This window comes from Theropithecus gelada, chromosome 3 (genome assembly GCF_003255815.1).
Source record: "Theropithecus gelada isolate Dixy chromosome 3, Tgel_1.0, whole genome shotgun sequence".
Lineage (NCBI taxonomy): Eukaryota > Metazoa > Chordata > Mammalia > Primates > Cercopithecidae > Theropithecus > Theropithecus gelada.
This window is the reverse complement of record NC_037670.1, coordinates 126,406,151-126,422,204: the sequence shown is the minus strand read 5'-3', so window position 1 is coordinate 126,422,204 and position 16,054 is coordinate 126,406,151. Positions and strand designations below refer to the sequence as shown.

The following is a 16,054-nucleotide window of genomic DNA, read 5'->3' as shown; positions in this document are numbered from 1 at the left end:
TACATACCAGTGCTGAGCCTCAGCAGAGGCAGCAAGCATTGACATTTTGAATGGTACTCAGAGTTAAGGGCAAGAGCCAAAGCCCATGAAGGTAGGCTAGATCCCTCACTAGGGAGATCAGTCTTGATACAGGACATTTAAGGACACCTCAGCCATGCCTGTGCTCAGTCCAATTTTAACTCTTCCTTTTCTGTGTCGTTGGATTATAGAAAAGTAGATTAAGAGTAGTTCCTAATTCTCAAACTGAAGTTTGTGTGTGTATGCATAAACATGTGTACACAAAAATAAAAATGGACCCAACTAAGATGAGAAAGGTGTTAGGGGTTGCCATGCAGAATCTTAGATATCAGAGTAAATAGGAGCTGAGGATAGCAGTTTCTGTATTAAATGTGATTTAAAAAAATATAGGATGACAACTCTACAAATATAGGAGAAAAATAAAGGAAAGAAGTAACTCTGAAAAGACTAGGTAAGAATAGCTGATATCCCTAAAATAGAGACTTCAACAAATGGAAGAGAAAAAGTATTCAGAAATAAAATCCAGACAAAAGCTTTTGAAATGAAATGTGTATTTGCAGATTGACAGGCACACTAAATGCTAGGAAAAAAATATGAAATGATTAAAATTGACCATATCCTAGTAGTTTTTAACTTCAGAAATAAGGAGAGAATTATTTTGTTATCCTGGCCAGAAAGAGAAAAACATGACCTATACAAAGAGAAAAAAATTCAAGGTGGCTGAATTTTAACTTCTCAGTTATTGTCAATTCCAGAAGACAATGGAAAAATGTTTACAAAGTTTTGACGGTAGGAATTTGTGAACCAGAAGTATTATACCCAACAGGATCAGATAGATTTGTTTTGGCTGCTAATAACAGTGGCTTAAACTACAATGATTTATAATCTTGGGAGAAGAAGTATAGAAATAGTCAGTCTAGAACTAGTATGGTGGCTTCACCCAAGGCAACCCAGGATCTTCCCTATCTATGAACACACCTGGTTTCTAGTCTCAGTGTCACTGTCCATGGTGGCTACTGGAGCTGTCATCATTAAAATAACATTGAAAAGATCAGGAAAAGGGAGGGGAGAAAGAACAAAAGGGCTTTTCCCAACTACAAGTACTACCCAACACTTTTGGGTGGTGTTTGGAGCAGAACTTAGTCTTGGCCACATCTAACTGCAAGAAAGGTTAGGAAAGGTCTTTATTTTGGGCAGCAGTGTGCCAGCACAATTTTCAAAGAGGATGATGGAATAATGGGTGTCAATTAGCAGTCTCTGCCATGCCAACCAAGTGGTTAATCAAATACACAGGAAGCAATGAAGATGTTCTCTAACATGTAAGAGCACAGAATATAGCAGTCCTTTCTTGAAAAATACTCTTTGATGATTAAATCAAGTCAACCTCAAATGAAACAAAATTAAATAGTAATGACTTCAGGTATGGCAAAGCCATCTTAAAATAATCAAGGGTGATCATCAAATCCATTTAAATACAGAAGAAAATGGAACAACTTTGAGAAAGGTGGCTGTGGAATAAAATCTAAATGTGAGATCTTTGGAGAAGTATAAGCATGTTAATTATGTCTGCTTTCATAGCAGGAAGCTATGGATACAATGTAAAGTTGAACATTGTAGATAAAAGTTAAAATCACTGTGGATTTATTAAAGAATGATTTTTGTCACTTTTTTCTTTTGTTTTGATGGCTCTATAAGCTAAGGAAACTTTTTTCTAAATGTTAGGAGGATGTTTTAAGACCTAAATAACTCTTGTGGCAAGACACCTGAAGTTCGTGAGTTCTTCCAGTTTTCATTTTCTTTTCTTAGAATTCATGGAAAATTAAATTAATATTTTATTTTCATTTTATTTTTATTTACTTATTCTTTTTGAGATGGAATCTTGCTTTGTCACCCAGGCTGGAATGCAGTGGTGCAGCCTCGGCCCACTGTGTCTGTTTATTTGGTAAAATGAAATCATACTCTTTATGATTCTGCATCTTAAAAAAAAATCTCAAGTGGGAATGATGGTTCATCATGCCTGTAATCCCTGCACTTTGTGAGGCTGAGGTGGGAGGATTGCTTGAGCCCAGGGCAACATAGTGCGGAAAAAAAAAAAAAAAAATTAGCCGGGCATGGTGGTGTGCACCTGTAGTCTTGACTACTTGGGAGACTGAGGCAGGAGGATCGTTTGAGTTGGTGAGGTTCAGGTTGCAGTGAGCCATGATTGCTCCACTGCACTTTAGCTTGGGTAACAGAGTGAGACCCTGTCTCAAAAATAAATAAATAAATAAATAAATAAACTCTTACTCCTCTGTTTAGTTTATTTCTTCTTTGACTTCTTTATTTTTATGTTTTGTAGCTATGGTTAACTTAACAGGCCACAAACTAAATTTTTGTGTTTCCTTTCATAACCATTGTTTTTTTCTGTCTCAGAAAATGGTTTAAGCCAAAAACCTAGATTCTTTTCTTCTTAATCCCTCCCTCAACCTGCCCCATCCCAGTCTATTCCTAGATTTTGTTGATTTTACCCATACATATGACTCAAAACTACCTCTAGTCCATCTATACTGCTTGCCTCTGAGCCCACTATATCCTCTTCTTTTGCGTGGAACTGTGATCATACTTTGTTAACTAGCCTCACAACTTCCACTCTGAGCCTTGCAGTCCTGTTCATTCTCTGTGCCACAATAAGAATGGTCTTTTGGAAATTGGATGGTCACTGCTCTGCTGGGATCACTTCAATTACTTTCTGTTTTATTTATAACAAAATTACTTGCTATGGCATCTATTACCTGATGCCTCCTATCTCCTTCTCAGACTTTATCTTGAACCACTGCCATTTGTGTCCCAAGGTCTTTGTGTTTGCTCTTTCTGCTGCCTGAAATGTCCTTTTCTTAATTCTTAGCATAGCTGGCTGTTATCCTTCAGATCTCAATTCAGAGTATTGAGAGGGGACCTTGTTAGCCATCCTTTCCAAAAGTATCCCATCCAGTCCCAATCATCTCCCTGTTTGTTTAGGGCACTTCCTCAACACAAGTCTTGATCATTTTGTATCTTCTCTGTGCAATGCAGGTTTCATCAGGGCAGCCATCTTGTTTGTTGTACACTGTTGTATCCTCAGGGTCGATTACTGTGTAGTGTTAGTAAATGTTCAGTAAATATTTTTTTAAATGATTAGATAGTGGCTGAAACATCTCTAAAGCAATGTTCAAATTTTATTCAATTGCATTTTTTTTTTTTTTTAAATTCAAGACAGAGTCTTGCTCTGTCACCCAGAGCTGGAGTGCAATGGTGTGATCTTGGTTCACTGCAACTTCTGCTTCCCAGGTTCAAGCAATTCTCCTGCCTCAGCCTCTCGAATAGCTGGGATTACAGGCATGTGCCACCATGCCCGGCTACTTTTTGTACTTTTAGTAGAGACAGGGTTTCACCATATTGACCAGGCTGGTCTTGAACTCCTGACCTCATGATCCGCCCGACTCAACCTCCAAAATTGCTGGGATTACAGGTGCGAGCCACCGAGCCCAGCCTCAGTAGTATTTTTGATGATGAGGTATTGTTAGCAAATTTTAATCTCTAAGTCATTTTTAAGGTCTGTTAACTCTTTAAGCCATTTAGTTAACTCTTTAAGCCATTTAGATATCATTTAATCCATTATTATTTTGATAAAGAGTACCTGGAACACTAATTTAGAATGTTTCTACTGAAAACGAGTAATAACATGTCCATGTTTTAATTGAGCCTGATAGGTTGGTGGTAAAACTTTCCTCTGAGTAAATGAGGAAGTTAAACCATTTAAATGGGTCATATTTCATTACTGATTTTTCTAAGCAGCACAGCAGTCAAATAAAAGAAAAAGCCAGTACGTTATAATTAGCTATTTAAAGGACATTTAAGTACTTAACAAAATAACAAAAAACCCAAATAATGCTCAAGGAATGGTAGAGTAAATTAATTCATCTGTGGTTGTACTTTGGTTGGTAATAGTAATACTGAAGTTAAGAAACCCTGAAATTTAAAAAGTTGCTTTAAAAGACATATCAGGTGGTTTCGTCGTACCCATCAGGAAATTCTGCAGAGGGCTTTGTGGTTAGTATCAAGATTATAACTCCAGGCCATGTACAGTGGCTCACGCCTGTAATCCCAACACTTTGGGAGGCCGAGGCGGGCAGATCACTTGAGGTCAAGAGTTCAAGACCAGCTTGGCCAACATGGTGAAACCCTAAAAATTCAAAATACAAAATTTATGTAGGAAAAAGATAGCAACATGTATGTTTGGTACTATCTGCTAAAAATACAAAAATTAGCTGGGTGTGGTGGCATGCACCTGTAATCCCAGCTACTTGGGAGTCTGAGGCACAAGAATTGCTTGAACCCAGGAGGCAGCAGTTACAGTGAGCCGAGATTGCACCACTGCACACCTGCCTGGGTGACAGGGTAAGACTCCGTCTCAAAAAAAAAAAAAAATTGTAACTCTAGGCTGGTCGTGGTGACTCATGCCTATAATCCTAGCACTTTGGGGTGCCAAGGCAGGAGGATTGCTTGAAGTCAGGAGTTTGAGACCAGCCTGGACAACAAAGTGAGACCCGGCCTCACAAAAAGCAAAAAAATAAAAAATATTAGGCAGGCGTGATGCTGTCCACCTTTAGTCCCAGCTACTCGAGAGACTGAGGTGGAGGAACTCTTGAGCCCAGGAGTTTGAGGCTACAGTGAACTATGATTTCACCATTGAACTCCAGCCTAGGTGGCAGAGTGAGACCCTGTCTCCTAACAAAGAGATTATAGATATAGAAATTCACTTAGATTTTGTAATAGCACAAAACACTTTTATTAGTACAGGTTTAGAGAGACGTTACTTGCCTGTAGTTTTTCTTCTTAGATTATGTATCATCTTCTAGCCCAAAGTACACAGACTATGCATTGGTTCCATTAAGGAAAATAAAAATTACAGATACTCATTTTATGACAGGTATAATAGAAAATGTATAGCTGTTTATTAGACCTTATTTTGCATTTCGTTTAAAATTACAACTTTGACCATAAAACGTGTGGTGTTTATTCTTCCAAACATTTCCATGAAATATTATCCTCATTCCAGATGAAGAATTAAAATTGTTCCTATAACTTGTAATAATTTATAGGTCACATGATTACAAAGTAGGAGCCCTGAAACTAGTAGGAGATTGCATTCTTTTTGTTTAGCTTTTGTATCAATATGAAAGATGTGATTTGAACCTTAGCATTTATTACCCTTTTAAGGGCAGAGCAACTTTGTTCCCAGTTTTCAAGGTCTAAAAATGTCTTGTTTTGTTTGTGGAGAAGGCAGCTGAGTTATATTTAACTTTAGCATTTAGGAATGGTGTTAGACTAGACTTTAACTTACTTTCATTGGACCTTTTAGATTTGCAATATATAAAACCTTTTAAATCTTACATATTGGTGACTGAGTGACAGATCAGTAAATAAACCAACCATATTTATTATACTTCATGATATCTTTGTACCCTTTAATGTTATGAAAAAGTATGTTTGTTTATGTGCGTGTTGGGGGAGTACAGGAGTTGGACAGGTAGAGTTTTCAATTCTAGCCCTTAAATTAATTAGTCTGTGGTGGTACTTTGGTTGGCAACTTTTTAATTTGATTTGTAAATATTTGTGTTTAATATAGGCGAAAAGTTTTAGGAAAAATCAGAGATAATAAAGACATTGGACTACTCTCAAAGAACGTATGGGTGGGAGGTAGGGGCACAAACAGAAAAGTACACTAAAGTCTATATAAAACAATATATTAAGTATATAGCAGTCCCCCTTATCTGTGAGGGTTATATTCCAGGATCCCCAATGGAAACCTGAAGCCACAGATAGTACCGAACCTATATTTGCTATGTTTTTTCCTGCATATACATACTTATGATAAAGTTTATTTTATAAATTAGGGACAGTAAGACAGGGTCCCCAACCAGTTGGTCTGCAACCTGGCAGGAACTGTGGGCTGCACAACAGGAGGTGAGTGGTGGGCAAGTGAGCGAAGCTGCATCTGTATTTACAGCTGCCCCCAGTCACTTGCATTGCCATCTGAGCTCTGCCTCCTGTCAGCTCAGCAGCGGTATTAGATTCTCATAAGAGTGCGAACCCTGTTCTCAACTGTATGTGAGGGATCTAGGTTGCATGCTCCTTATGAGAATCTAATGCCTGATTGTGTGAGGTGGAGTTGAGGCAGTGATGCTAGCTAGCACTGGGGAGCAGCTGCAAATACAGATTAACATTAGCAGAGAGGTTTGACTGCACAGAGACCACAATAAATAAATTGCTTGCAGACTCATATCAAAACCCTATCAGTGAGTTGAGTGCTTCATTTTTACAGCTGTATCTGGTGACAGGCTTTAAGTCAGAATCCAACACTTAATTTTAGTCCATGCATGGCCCAGCTATTATTTTACTTACCTTGTCCATCCACACGTCTTTCTCACACTGCACTTAACTCAGTCACAGATTTGGTTAAGCCCACAAGCTAACCTTAGCCAAAATGAGTAAATAACAAAACATTACTAGAGAGCTTCTTTGTAAAGGGGGAAGACCCAATGATGAGACAGCAGAAGACTGTAAGACTGCCAACAAAAAGAAAGCTGCATTTAAAAGAATACCAAGAGTCCCACTTAAATTATGGGTTCATTGCAACAGGTGATTCACATTCTCCAGGCCTGCTTTGTATATGTGGTGACTAGCTATCCAACAAAGCCATGAAACCTTCAAAACTGCGTTGTCACATGGAGACCACTTATCCTGCATTAAAAGACAAGGCTTTGGAGTTTTTCAGAAGAAAAAAACGTGAACCTGAAGAACAGAAGCAATTATGGAAGGCCACCACTTCATCAAATGTGTCTGCACTGAGAGCATTATTCTTAGTGGCTAACAGTATTGCTAAAGCTAAGAAGCCGTTTACTATTGGTGAAGAGTTGATCCTGCCTGCTTGCTGTTAAGGACATTTGTTATGAACTTTTAGGAGAGGCTGCAGTTCAGAAGGTGGCACATGTTCCTTTTTCAGCTATTACCATAACTAGATGATTTGATGAAATAGAGGATATTGAGGCACAATTGTTAGGATTAATGAGTCACCATGGTGTGCAATCCAGGTTGACAAGTCTACTGATGTTGACAACAAGGCTGTAGTGCTTGTTTTTGTGTCATATACTTCTCAGGAGGATGTGCATGAGGATATGTTATGTGCCCTTTTGTTGCCAACCAGTACCACAGCTGTAGAACTGATTTGGTGATTTTGTGTTGGTGTATACATGAACAGAGCGGCTGCCATGACTGGACAGCTTTCTGGTTTCACTACTTGGGTCAAAGAGGTTGCTTCTGCATGCATGTCTACGCACTGTGTCATTCATAGAGAAATGCTGGCTAGGCACAAAATGTCACCCAAACTTAACCAACATTTTCAGGATGTGATTAAAATTATCAACCACATTAAAGTACATGCCTTTAGTTTATGTCTGTTTGTGCAGCTCTGTGAGGAAATGGATGCAGAGCACACACAGCTTCTCTTATCCACAGAAGTAAGATGGCTTTCTAAAGGTAGATCAGTGGCCAGAGGTTTTGAGTTACAAGGTCTCTCCAGAGATTTTTTTTTTTTTTTTTTGAGACAGTGTCTTGCTCTGTCCCCCAGGCTGGAGTGCAGTGGCGCGATCTTGGCTCACTGCAAGCTCTGCCTCCCGGGTTCATGCCATTCTCCTGCCTCAGCCTCCCGATTAGCTGGGAGTACAGGCACCCGCCACCATGCGCAGTCAATTTTTTGTATTTTTAGTAGAGACAGGGTTTCACCCTGTTGGCCAGGATGGTCTCAATCTCCTGACCTCGTGATCTGCCCGCCTCGGCCTCCCAGAGTGCTGAGACCACAGGCGTGAGCCACCGTGCCTAGCTTTTTATTTTTATTTTTAGAAAAATTGTTATCACTGGCAGCACATTTCAGTGACACAGAATGGATCACAAAACTTGCTTAATTTGTGTGACGTATTCAACCTGCTCAAAGAACTCAGCTTGTGACTTCAGGGGAGAACGACAAATGTGTTCAAGTCAGTAGATAAAGTGGCTACATTCAAAGCCATACTGGAATTATGGGGGTGATGAGTAAACATTGAGGGATTTTTTGACATGTTTCAAACATTAGCAGAGATTTTGAGAGAGACTGAGCCAGGACCTTCTTTCTCCCAGCTGGTGCATTATCACCTATCTCAGCTTTCAAAAGAGTTTGAGCATTACTTCCCAACCAGAAAAGACCCCCGAACTGGAAAGTAATGGATCTGCAACCTGTTTGTGAATAAGCCAACTGTATCGACTTTGTCCGTGCTAGAAGAGGATCAACTGATTAAGGTCGCAAATGATGGTGGCCTTAAAAGTATGTTTGAGACAACTTCAAATCTCCATACATTCTGGATTAAAGTCAAGGCGGACTATCCTTGCCACAAAAACACTGAAAAGTCTGTTTCCATTTCTATCATCCTATCTTTGTGAAGTAGGGTTTTCTGTAGTATAGTTGACAGCAACCAAAGTGAGATTATGGAATAGACTGGACATAACACACTTTGGGTGTCACTGTCTCCCATCATCCCCAGATGGGACCATCTAGTTGCAGGAAAAGAAGCTCAAGACTCCCACTGATTTCTACGTTATGGTGGGTTGAAGAATTATTTCATTATATATTATTATGTAATAATAATAGAAATAAAGTATACAATAAATGTAATGCTTTTGAATCATCCCAAAACCATCTCCCCACCCTGGCCATGGAAAAATTGTCTTCTACAAAACCAGTCCCTGGTGCTAAAAAAGGTTGGGGACTGCTGTAAGTAAGAGATAGATAATAACAAATAATAAAATAGAACAGTTATAACAGTATACTCTAATGAAAAGTTATGTGAATTTGGTCTCTCTCTGTCTCCAAATAACTTATTTTACTGTACTGGAGTGACTGCAGTAACTGAAATGTGGAAAGCAAAGCCTTGGATAAAGGGGATGCTACTGTAAGGGGAACACAGAACAGGATGAGAAATATTGAATGGAAGAATTTGGGAGAAACATATGGAGAAAGTGAAATTTTGGAGGTCTTGTCACAATCTTCCTTGTTTTAGAAAAAGAAGTGTTAATTTTGGCACAGAGGTAGAAAATGTTGAAAGGATGGGATGGTTGAAACAAGTTGTATGAGAAGATCATGAGCAATAATGTTGGACAATTAAGGTCAGATTGTAGAGAGTCTAAATACAGTACTTGTGGATTTTATTTTATAAGCAGCAGAGAATGATACAAGGTTGTTGGAATGGAATAATAATATGAGGGCCTGAAGAGATTATATAAACTACTTTTAACAAATTAAAAGCTCTTTAGGGCCCAGCGTGGTGGCTCATACCTGTAATCCCAGCACTTTTGGAGGCTGAGTTAAGAAGACTGCTGAGGACAGCAGTTCAAGACCAGCCTGGGCAGCACAGTGAGACTCCATCTCTCTCTACAAAAAATTTTTAAAATAGCCCAGTTTGGTGGCATGCAACTTTAGCTACTCGGGAGGCTAAGGCAGGACAGTCGCTTGAGCCCAGGAGTTTGATGTTACAGTGAGCTATGATCAAGCCACTGCACTTCAGTCTGGGTGACAGCGAGACCCTGTCTCTAAAAACAAAATAAATAGATGTTTTTTATTTAGTCTAACAGTTTCTACTATGTTAAATTCCATATATGTAACACTTATTTAAGAAGTAATATTGGCCGGGCGCGGTGGCTCAAGCCTGTAATCCCATCACTTTGGGAGGCCGAGACGGGCGGATCATGAGGTCAGGAGATCGAGACCATCCTGGCTAACACGGTGAAACCCCGTCTGTACTAAAAATACAAAAAAAATAAGCCGGGCGAGGTGGCGGGCGCCTGTAGTCCCAGCTACTTGGGAGGCTGAGGCAGGAGAATGGCGTAAACCTGGGAGCCGGAGCTTGTAGTGAGCCGAGATCCGGCCACTGCACTCCAGCCTGGGCGACAGAGCGAGACTCCGTCTCAAAAAAAAAAAAAAAGAAGTAATATTAATGTTTTTTGGGTGTGTTAGTAAGAATTCAGAGGAACTTCTGTACATTATTGGAATTGGTAACTTGAGAGGAAGAAGCTGAAACAAAATTAATATAAGTAGAGGGTTTATTTGAATCAAGCTTGAGGATTGCAACTGGGAGCACAGATTTGAGTTGCTCTGAATATACTCTCTGATTAGCAGCAGTTCAAAGTGGATTTTTCCAGCCTGGGCAACATAGTGAGACCTCATGTCTACTAAAATTCAAAAAAATTAGCCAGGCATCGTGGTACATGCCTGTAGTCCCAGCTAGTTTTGGGGCTGAGGCAGAAGGATCACTTGAGCTGGGAATTCGAAGCTGCCGTGAGCCCTGATCGTGCCATGCACTCTAGCCTGGGCAACTGAGTGAGACTTTGTCTCAAAAAAAAAAAAAAAAAAAAAAAAAAAGATTTTTTTTTCCTTTAAAGGGAAAGAAGAAGCAGTTCCTGAGTTGTTTACTGAGAATTTATGTTAAAATAACATAAACTATTGATTTGCTATACATTGTACTTTGTATCACAAATTCCAGAAACATGAAGATAAATGAGTGAGGCAGCTAGTCAGGAAGGAATGACTTTAAACAGTTGTCCCCCAGGCTTGGGTATAGGGACTTGACTGAAGTCCTATACTCACATGTCTGTGCTTGCATACCTCACATGGCTCAGACTGCTCTGAACTCTTTCTTTTCACACAATTGTTATTTAACCTTTGTTGAGTTGTGGAATATTTGGCTAGATGGCACTTGGAAAAAACTGAGGTCCAGAGAACTCAGTACTTATTCAAGAGCACACAGCTCTTAGTATCAGAACTTGGATCTAGAACCCAGTCCTCTTGATGCTTAGTCATTACTTTTTGTCTGCTGTACTTCCTTTACCATATATTACAGTGTACTGAGTACTTAGAGACAAAGAAAGACTGATGCCACATTTTTTCTTTAGGAGTATTTACATATGACCAAGTGACCTGTGTGGTCACATATTGCTTTACATTTCTATTTAAATTACAGATTTTTGAGCATATATTGGTGCTAGAAGAGAGACATTAAGCTTCAGCATTTTTTAGTCCAAATGAAAGCTGGCCGAGTGTGGTGACTTATGCCTGTAATTCCAGTAGTTTTGGAGGCTGAGGCGGGCGGATCACATGAGGTCAGGAGTTCGAGACCAGACTGGCCAACATGGTGAAACCCAGTCTCTATTAAAAATACCAAAAATTAGCCTGGCATGGTGGTGGGCACCTGTAATCCTAGCTACTGAGGAGGCTGAGACAGGAGAATTGCTTGAACCCGGGAGGTGGAGCTTGCATTGAGCCGAGATCACACCATTGCATTCCAGCCTGGGCAATGAGAGCAAAACTCCATCTCAAAAAAAACAAAACAAAAGAAAAAAAAAGAAAGCTTCATCTTGGAGGAGTAGGATTTGAGCTGATTTAGAAGGATGTATGAGTGGAGAAATGGATGGAATAGGAATAATAATAACACACGCAAAGTGTCAGAGGTGGAAATAACATTGTTTTCTGAGCCTAGTTAGAGTCATGCCAGAACGGAGAAATTTGTTTCAGATAATGAGAGATGTACATTGTAACATTATATAGTATTTGATACAATTTTTGTAACATAGGGATTGGTTAAAAATCTGACAATGTGGGAGACCATATTTGTGCAAAGAATACTCATGGGCATTATTATACAGCTGACCCTTGAACAATTGAGGGTTGGGGTACTGACCCCTGTGCTGTGGAAAATTTGGCTATAACTTTTGAATACCCCAAAACTTAACTACTAATAGTCTACTGTTGACAGGAACTCTTACTAATAACATAAACAGATAATACATATTTTATATGTTATAGGTTTATGTACTGTATAATTACAATAAAGTAAGCTAGAGAAAAAGTGTTATTAAATTGTAAAGAAGGGAAAATAGGCCGGGCACAGTGGCTCACACCTGTAATCCCAGCACTTTGGGTGGCCGAGATGGGAGGATCACATGAGGTCAGAAGTTCGAGAACAACCTGACCAACATGGAGCAACCCTGTCTCTACTAAAAATACGAAATTAGCTGGATGTAGTGGCGCATGCCAGTAATCCCAGCTAGCAGGAGAATCGCTTGAACCTGGGAGGCAGAGGTTGCAGTGAGCCAAGATCATATCGAGATCACACCATTGCACTCCAGCCTGGGCAACAAGAGTGAAAACTCCATCTGGGAAAAAAAAAAAAAGAAGAAGAAGAGAAAATATATTTACTATTCCTTAAGTGGAAGTGGATCATGATAAAGGTCTTCATCCTTGTCATCTTCACATTGAATAGGTTGAAGAAGTGGAGCGGTTGGTTTTGCCTTCCTGGATAGCAGAGGCAGAAGAGGTAAAAGGGGAGGCAGGAGTAGCAGGCACACTTGGTATAACTTTTATTGAAAAAAATCCACATATAAGCGGACCAGCGCAGCTTACCCCCCATGTTGTTCAGCTGTATTTGATTGAGATTCCGTAGAGGCAGACTTAACATACCATCTGTTCTGTACTCATCTTTTCCCACCACCCTGGTCTTTGGCATTTTGTGTGGAAATCAATACAGTAAATAAAGACACATACACACATATGTTTATTGTGGCACTGTTCACAATAGCAAGGACTTGGAACCAACCCAAATGCCCATCGATGATAGACTGGATAAACAAAATACTATGCAGCCATAAAAAAGGGTGAGTTCATGTCCTTTGCAGGGACATGGGTGATGCTGGAAACCATCATTCACAGCGTATTCTCACTCATATAAGTGGGAGTCGAACAATGAGAACACATGGAGACAGGGAGGGGAACATCACACCCCAGGGCCTGTCGGGGTGGGGGGCTCAGGAAGGGATAGCATTAGGAGAAATACCCAGTGTAGATGACGGGTTGATGGGTGCAGCAAACCACCATCGCACATGTATACTTGTGTAACAACCCTGCACGTTCTGCACATGTACCCCAAAACTTAAAGTATAATAAAAAAAAAAGCTAAAAATAAAGAAGAATTTCAGATATTTTGTTAAGATGTGATAATTAAATCTGTGTCAAGGATAGTATTAGCTTAGAGTTAACTGCCCAATGTTATGCCTGCAGTTAGCCCTATGGTTTTAGGATTGGATTATTTCTAAATAAATAAGTATTATGCATCATAATACCCATGCTTATATCAGATCAGTTGATCAAAAAAGATTAAGATCCTCTAGTAAAGGTCCCCAGTAAGTTTTTTTGCTTTTTTTCTGTAAATAAACTTTAATATGATAATTTAACATTAAATCTGAGCTATCATGATGGTAGAGACTATAAAACTGTATTCCTGTACTATCATAGAATCGAAGAAGTTGGAAAGGCTTTAGAAATAATCTTCATTATTCATGAAATAACTTGACTTATTAATACATGTTGTTTATACCCACGTGTAATTTGGGTATCTTTGAGTGTGCTTTGTCAGATATCCAGTTCAGAAATCTATCTCAGCATGCTATAAAACCTGTTTTAAAAATAGGTATGAGCCATTCAGTTTGACTGAAAGGTTGTTGACACAATGGAAAAACTATTAAACAAGTTTGCACAGAAAATCACCATTACTGAAGAAAGGTGTTTTTTTTTTTTTTTTTAAAAAAGAAAATTCGCTGAATTTTTATTTCTATAGACCCAAATAAATATAGTTTAAAATATTTAGAACGCTTTATATAACTAGAATGCTTAGATTTTTGGTATTTATCTAAGTGTAGCTAGGTAAACCAAATATATATATATAAAGTCTTTGCGATTATTTTCTTGTGAGGCAGGCAGTATTTTTCTCACTTTCATTTGAGCTTTTTCTTTTTTTAAAAAAACTGTTATTTATATGTGAATGTTTAAATATTCCCTAAATATATTAAATATCTGATATGTTTAATATACTGACAAAATCCTTTCACATTTTGTATATGAAATGTATATTATTTACATTGTTAGGGGGTTAGGAAAGAGGATCTTTATTTTGTTAGATAATCTGGAATATTTGTCAATAAAGATTGGGTAAAGTGAAAAGAGGGTAAGTGAAAAGTTGATATTCTTATATTTTTGTACCATTTTTCATACTTTGCTTGGGGGGACAGGTTATAACCAATCTGGAAAGCATTTACAGTTGTCATGACAAACAAATATAATGAGGGTGTAATGTCTATTGAATAGTCCCCTAGCAAAATCAGTGGGGAAAACCTCTGGGATACAATGTGGTTAAAGTTAATAAATCATACTCAAAGGCTTCCAGGACAGAAAAACAAAAATGGGAAATTTTAAGTTGTAAGGGAAAGCTTCCTCAAAAAACCCTCGTGAGAGAAATAAAGATAGCCACACCTGACTGAGAAATTAGTGGAGGTGAACTTTGAAATCTGTAAATAATCCATGTGTATGTAATTGAGAATTGACATTGTAACCTTATGATAATTGGGTGGCTGTTTTTATTTTCAGTGTGAACAAAAACTGGTTGCATGTATTTCTCTTTAAACTGCTATGTTTAAAAAAGGAAATATAAATACTTTCTAGTTCCCAGATTGGGGAATTTTTTATATGAAAATTGATGATAAAAATAATTATAATTGAAAACCTACTGTATGTCCTGGACTGTGGCAGGCATCTTATGTATATTTATTGGTCACAAAGATCCTATAAGGGATGGGGAGGTACAGTTATTTCTAGTTTATAAGTGAAAGAAACAGGTTGAAAGAAATTCAGTGACTTCTTCAATTTTACGTAATAGATAGTGGAGCTAATATTTGAATTCAGGTCTTTTGACTATATCCTTCTTTTCTTTCCATTATATTAGGCTGTTTGTCAGGAAATTCAAAACATAGTTTGCTTGAATTTGATCAGTTAGAGTCACTAATATCTTAGGAAAGGTTATAAAATAATTTGGTTTATAACACTGTCAAAAATACAGGCATTAAATAAATTCTGCTTTAAATTTTAGAGGTTTATCATCTAAACATCTGAACTTGCTGATAATTTTTATTGTATCTGAATCTTAATATGCTCAAAAAACATGCATCCTCCCAAGAGTGATGTATAAAACCTCTGGTACTTTGTTTACTGAGGCAAACTAGTAGTAGTGTTTCTACAGTTGGAGATTTGTATGTACTAGGATTGGCTCAGCAGGGTGCTTTACCCCCAGGATTTTCCTGAGATCATCCTGTGTGGCCTTGGATGATCCTGGTTTGTAATGAGTTCTGGGGCCAATAACTGCTTTTGAACCTGTTCTAGGCTAATCCTTAACACTAGACTAGAAGTACCCTCTATGCCAGTGTCATCTTATGACTAAAATAGTATTCTGGAGTTGATGGGAATCAGTCTCAAATAACGTCTAGGGTTAAAGAATCATTAAGTTTAGTACCAATCCTGTTTTAGACAAATACAGAAAAGATGCTTATGAAATGGTTTTTGCTATTTGTCTTAGTTTAATTATTTTCAAAAGAGATTTGCAGTTATATAACATATCAACTGTTTTAATCTGTTTCTTGTAAGTTACAATTCAGTAGCTTAATTTTTTCAATAAAATAAACTTAGGGACTATGTTTTATAAACTGAAATATTAAAGTGTTTATTTTGATCTTTGAGGATTGTCATAATTACTTAAATGACAGTTAGCAAACAGTGATATCTGGGAAGTCTTTAGTGTTAATTATTCCTGTGTATTAACTCTAATATTGGCTTAGTATTTAACATAAATACTTTTTGGCTTCTTGGGTTATTTTAATTCAGTTTTGTGTTTACTGAGTATCAGGGAAAATTAAATGTCATTATAAATTCTGTCATCTCTATTAAGCCATCCTTCAGCAACAGTAACTGACACTGGTTTTTAGAAAAAAACTACATTACTGATTGAATTAATTGGTTTCTTGTGTGTGGATTTGTAGATGTACAATTTCTGGTATAACCTAGGAAATTCTGAAATTTATTTAAAATATTTTTTAAAAGAGACAATTCAAC

General features: G+C 38.0%; 1 protein-coding gene across 2 annotated transcripts in view; it reads left to right on the top strand.

Annotated features, from left to right (window-relative positions):
* The window catches only part of PHTF2 (putative homeodomain transcription factor 2), a 163,849-nt gene that overhangs the window by 24,550 nt on the left and 123,245 nt on the right, over window positions 1-16,054 (top strand). The window lies entirely within an intron of this gene.